This window comes from Rhea americana, unplaced genomic scaffold (genome assembly GCF_003343005.1).
Source record: "Rhea americana isolate MKP2758 unplaced genomic scaffold, rheAme1 scaffold_68, whole genome shotgun sequence".
Taxonomy (NCBI): domain Eukaryota; kingdom Metazoa; phylum Chordata; class Aves; order Rheiformes; family Rheidae; genus Rhea; species Rhea americana.
This window is the reverse complement of record NW_028186845.1, coordinates 3,886,108-3,892,265: the sequence shown is the minus strand read 5'-3', so window position 1 is coordinate 3,892,265 and position 6,158 is coordinate 3,886,108. Positions and strand designations below refer to the sequence as shown.

The 6,158-nt window shown below is 48.4% G+C and overlaps 1 protein-coding gene across 2 annotated transcripts in view; it reads right to left on the bottom strand.

Annotated features, from left to right (window-relative positions):
• The window catches only part of PITPNM2 (phosphatidylinositol transfer protein membrane associated 2), an 89,642-nt gene extending 85,195 nt beyond the window's left edge, over positions 1-4,447 (bottom strand). Inside the window, exon 1 of one of the 2 annotated variants that reach the window (XM_085321125.1) lies at positions 4,359-4,447. The gene's annotated coding sequence lies outside the window, so the exon portion shown is untranslated. The remainder of the gene's footprint in view (positions 1-4,358) is intronic. The other variant, XM_085321124.1, reaches the window with a different exon arrangement.
• Positions 4,448-6,158: the final 1,711 nt, after the last annotated feature.

Sequence of the window (6,158 nt, the reverse complement as noted above, 5' to 3'; positions counted from 1 at the left end):
TCAGTGGAAAGGGGGAAACGGGAAGCGGTGCCGGATTCCGGCTCGCTCCCCGTCGCCGTTCGCCACCCCGAGCGAGGACGCGGACGCCCCTCGGCCGGGCAGAGCCGCCACGCTCGGGCGGGAGGAAGAGGAAAACTGCCTCCCCCCTCGGCTCCCCGGGAGCCGCCGGAGGGACTCGAGGAGCGCGGGGCCGCGAGCCGGCTCGGCGACGCCGCGGGAGCCAGCGGGGCCGAGCGCGTCCACGAACCTGAGGCTCCCGGACAAGACATGGCCCGTAATTACTAATAATATAATTTTCACGCAGCGCTCGTGAGCACGAACCGGTTCTGTCCTCGCAACAGAGCGACAACAGAAGTCACGAGCAGTTACCAAACCAGCTTTTAAAGGTCTCTGGGGCTTTTTTTTCCTGAACCTTCATAACCGTAAAAAAAAATTGGTCTGAACGCCGTGGCCGGAGGGGCGAGGAGCTGTCCGCAGCACAGAGCGGCGGGACACAGCTCCCCCGGAGGCATTTTTAGCATTAGGAATGGAAAAGAGCAACCGTTGTGCATCACCGCATCCTCCCGGTTTCCAGAGCTGCGAAGTCTGCAACGGCACGGCTCGCGGGAGAGCGCTTCGACCGAGTTAGAGGGCGTCCTGCGAGCTCTCCGGACGGCAGCAAGGAGGCCGCGGCGCCCAGGCCCCCCTCTGCTAAACGGCGTCCGTAACCGAACCGCGGCGAGAGGCAGATGATTTTTAAAGTAATTCGTACAGAAGTTTGTATTTTGTTCTCGGGTTGCCCCTGCCCTTATTTAACTGGTAAAACCAAGAGCTGTTCTTTCGCCTTTACCAGTTCTGATTTCACTGCCTAGAAACTCCTTACACCAGAGCAACACTCATCCCAAATTAAACAAGCAGCATGGACGCAGGTTTCCTTTGAGCAGGGAAGCTAAGAAGCTTCGTCCTACACTAACCAGATTCGGCACTGCCCAGACACGCTTGCTTAAGGAATTTTTATGCAGTGGAAGACGAGATTTTCCACAGTGACAAGTGATTTATACAGTTGCCCAAACTCAGACGCCTTTTTGACAGTAGATTCCGCCTGTCCTTGGACTCACTCGTGCTCTGGAAAGCATCCTTAAAAGGAGGGTTAGTTGTTCTTTTGCATTAAGCAAAGCTATGTTAAAATGTTTGTTTCCGATAGAGCAGGGAGACAGACATCGGGCAGACGCAAGCTGTGCCTGAAGACCAGAATTTCTGGCAGATGGGTCAAGAGCAGCAGCTGCGATCACAGAGAACACATGCGTCTTTACACGCTTGGGGTTGCCATTTGGAAACCATCACATAAGACGGTTTGTAGCGGGAAAAAGGGCCATTTTTGGCAACAGGTGTCAGGATGCCGTTCTCCCGAACCTTTGCAGTGGCTATTGCAGCTGGATGTCTCATTGGACAGGGAAAAGGTCAGCACTAGTAAGGAAGCAGTACTTGCTCATGACAGTACCAGAAATACCATGCCAAAATATATCTTTCTCGTGGCCCAATCGCTACCTGCGTGAGAACAGCGCTGACCTGCCTGAGTAGACTGAGCTGCCACTGTTCACAACCAGGCCTGGATTGCCTTGCAGTCCACTGTAGGCTTGTGCCAGACTCCCTATGCCAGTCAGGAGCACGTTTCCCTTCTTTCAGGGAGCAGATAATCTACCTACACAAGGCACCAGGATGTGAAAGAGGAAAAAAGGCTTTCATGAAAGCAAAAATAAATAAATAACATGACTGTTTTGGCCTTCATCCCTGATGGGAAGCAGGTGGCTAGCACAGGGATGGCCAAGACGGAACCTAAAGAGGTGGGGTACCGCAAGATTGCAGGGCATTTGATTTAATATTCAAATCTCGAGTTTTTGCAGAGCTCGTCACATACCACTTTCTGCAGCAAAGTCAGAAGGCAGCTCTGCAGATGCTGTGCAAGCCAGTAAGCCATGCAGAGGTGAGGGCTGCTGCTGGACTTACCAAGCCACGCAACAGAGAACCACAAACACCTTATCATCACTGAGATGCTACAGAGATAAGGCATCGGAAACAGCTAGGGACACTTTTATGTTTATTCAGCAACGAGACCAGTGCATCAAATCTTTCCTGCTAACTGAAGTCCCAGACATCGAGCAGAAAACGACAGCGTCAACATTACCGATACCTATGTTGACTTGGCCGGACCGCAGCAAGGCAACTTCTGAAATGGTTCCCTCTTTGTCCTTCTTTCAAGATGTTATAAACAGCTTATTCTCTTTCAGTGGGGCCAGGGAGACCCAGGAACTGTTATAAGCACAACCAAGAACGAGTTTACCAAATCCCTTATGCCAGGGACACTTAAAATGCTGCCCCAAACACACTGTGCAGCAGCAGGAATTAAATAAGCAAAGCCATTGTGCTCCCAGGATCTTTTCAAGAAGGATTGTGGAGTACTCCAAGCAGAACCATGTGTCGTGCAATGGTGTAAGCGCAGCTTTGCCCTCTTTCCTCCTGGGGAGGACAAGGAGGTTGCAGATCACTTCCAGAGAAGTGCTGTGCAGGTTAACGAGCACTCTTGTTTTCTCCTTTATAGCTGCGATATAGAGGACTATGAAGAGTGATGCAAACATCTTGCTTAGCAATACACAATCGGAGGCTCGGAATAAGAGGCGGACGAGCATTACGGAGAACTGTGTCAAAGGCAGAGCAAGCTCTACAAGCTTTTCAGAGGTGAGTGCACCAAGGATTACTCCTTAAAAATCAGCCTGCTATAGAGCAGAAAGCAGGGCAGCAGGAGGATAACTCAGCAACCAGTGATTATAAAGGGAAATAAATTATCATTACAATACAGCTGTCCTCAGTATCATTTTAAAAGATTACTCCTACTGAAAGCACATCTTGAGCCTGGTAAGACAAGCAGGATTCCGGAAAAGCAGATCACTTCCAAATGTGCCCAGCAGAACTTAATTCCCAGTGGCAAGTTCTGCAACTTCCAGAATTACATCTTTACTCTAAGCAGGGCTGTGAACCAGAAAGCTGCCATGCAGCAAAGCAATTTGCTTCATCAAGTATTCAAAAGGGTCAGCTCTTCCCAGTTTTTATTCCTAAAACCCAGTCCTTCAGCTCCTTCAGCTATTTGCTATTTATGCACACTGTTCATCTGAACTTGCCCAGTACTTGTAAGCATTCACAAGTCTTTAGATAAGGCTTACTCTAATCATAAACAGCAAAGCTCAAACAGAAAGATCTCAGCAGTAGTCAGAGTTACTGACAGAAAGGAAATTATATAGCAGGTATGGAGAGAAAGCTTGAGCATGTATGTTACATATTTAAATGAAGTCAACAATTCTCCAAATTTCCCCCCTCCCTTTTTTTTTGAAGGCTGCAATTGCAAAGGTAAGATTCTTACCAAAAATAATCAAACAGCTCTTCTTGTCACAGTGGGAGAGGAAGAGGGCAGGGGAGAGGCTGAATAGCACATAATTAATATCCAAGCTTACTGTGGAACAGTGAGAAAGCATGGCCAGGAGGAGGGGAAAAGTCAAACTAGAGGAAAGGAAAAAGAAAAAAAAGCCCATAACAATCCAGAGAGTTTAGATACTTGATGCACTGTCACAAGAGATAAATTGTCCACAACAAAGTAAGCACAGATGAGGAGTGACCCATGAAATGTGTGATGTACACAGAGGAGCAATGCCTCTCTCATCCTACACTGTTATGCACTCAAAGAGAAACATGAAGGGAGTATGATTCATGCTTCCCTGCTACATAACCCTATTTACACTTCTGCCTCCTTTTTGGCTCTGGTTGAAGGCTGGGAAAATGCTTGATTTCTGCAAATGAGTCCCTTAATAAATTAGGGAAGCTTCTCACTATGGAAAAAACCATCCCCAGTGAAAGTCAGGGCAAGCAAACACAGTGACTATTAAATACAGAGAAAACTCAAGAAATATACATTATTACATCTTAACTTCTTACCTTCCTTCTTAATTCCTTACCTCCTCGATTTTTAATCAACTCATATTTTTTTCTTCCATTAAATATTCTTTTAACTGGCATACTGCATCATTGTCCCATTGCTGTTTCAAGAATTTCCCCCTCCCAAATACTAACTTCTCACTTTAAACCCCAAATCTGTTAACACCCACGCAGATAGTTTAATGAACCTGAGGGCTGCTTTGTGCTACGCTGAGCTTTAGTAGAGAGAAGGGGAGAGGAAAACAAAACAAAAACAAAACAAAAGAGTAAAAGCCAAAGTCCTCCAATTCTACAGAGACCCTGTTCCACCAACTAGTCAGACCAAAACCAGCTTCTCCCCCCAAGGCTTTGCCATCGCCCCGCTCCCTTCCTTTGCACAAAGCAAGCCAGCCCACCTGCAGCATCGGGCTGCATCTCGGACGCTCCTCTTCCCAAAGCGCGTACTCTCAGGACGCAATAACCTCTCTTCAGGCTAAAAGCACACAAAAAAATAGTTGCAGGTTGAAGAACATGCAGGAGCAGCAAAACAGAACTATCATTTCTGACATTACCCTGCTGGTGAGTCATCAGTTAATTCCTGTTTGTCAGTTCCTATAAAGACCAAGATCTACAAAGGCAGCTGAGGCCAACAGACCCTGGATTCAGAAGGCAGCTACGCTCGGGCCCAGGTGCCCAGAGGCAAAGACACCCATCTCCCCTTCAACCGAAGGGGCAGCGTCCTTCCCTCCAGCCTCTCGCGCAGCTACGAGAACCCCGGCGGTGCCTCGCCGCCGCGTCCCGCGCGGGCTGACCGCGCCGGGGGGAGCCCGGGGCCGCCGCGGTGCCGAGCGGCCCCCGGCGCGGGGGGCGAGCCTCGGGCGGCCGCCGGCGAGGCAAGACGCGGCACGGGCGCCGCGGGGCGGCTGTCTGCACAGCCCGCCCTTCGGTTCAAAGCCCGCCCGCCGGCCTGCACGGGGAGGGGGGAGCGAGGAACATTTGTATTTAATGGTAGGGACCACATGCTAATTTGCAGTCTCTATACCAAAGTGTCCAAAACGTCGCTTGTGCTGGACGGGTGCTTTACTCCCTTTGCTCTCGCGCTCCAGTTGTTCCTTCCCGTGGCGACCCACCGAGTCCTTCCCATGCTTTCGCCGTCTCCCCTACAACGAACTCTGTTCGATCAAAGCTTTGCAGAACAGAAAAGTCCGCTCCCCTGCTGGAGCCAGCCAAACCAGGCTGTTTTCCCTAGAAGGAACAGCTTTTAAATTTAATTCTAATCTTCTACAAGTCCGAGCTGGGAAAGCTGGAGATCAACACCACCAAAACAAACCAAGTCAGCAGGGACCAGAAGAGTCAAGTCCGTTATCCTGAACACCGTTTCCCCACACCCCGACTGCTCTGCCGACTCAGCTCAGGGTTTCCAGATCTGCCCACGAGGGGACCGGGGCTTGCTCAGGGTCAGCACAGCCTCCTCCACGGGGGATCAGAGGTAAAGCGTTCAAAAGTCCCATTAAAAAAGTAGCAGCCTTCTGATGTTTAAGTGGCTTCATGCTTTTGGAAAACAAGGACTTAGTACCTTGCTGATCCAGTACGTTATTGGAAAATTGCGTTTCTACTGCTTAAAAGCTTGCGGCTCTAGGAAAATTTGAGTTACAGAATAGGTTTTCAGCAATAAAGCCTCACATTGAGCAGCCTGAGTTCTCCTAAGCTAATTATCAAAAGCCAATGCTGGCAAGGCATATTACCCACTTAATAGATTCAATAAAAGATTGTTCATTTGTGCACATTTTGAAAGGGCAACCCTTTCTGCATCTCTCCTCTTCCACTGTTATATTTAAATACATTAATATTTTAATCTAAAAGCACAGGCAATTTATCTCTTCTTTAAAAATAAATAAGGTGGGGAAAGCGAACATTTTTTGAAAGCGGTATCTAGAGAAACATTTTAATGTAGATACAGACATGCTTCAATTCTCCTAAAGCATACGAAAGGGCAGCTCCAAGGTTGCATGGGACTAGCAATTCTGGATGCCCAAATTGAGATCTGTTAATCTGTTAAAAGGAGCCCAGTTTTTAGAAGACAAAAAACCCACAACCATCTATTAATTGCTTTTGCAACGTCAGAGGAGCAAACAGACTTCCATCACTTCAGAGAAATATTTCCTTCCACGTTAAAAAGACAAATAATAATACTAATAGAGAGACAGGAGGAGACA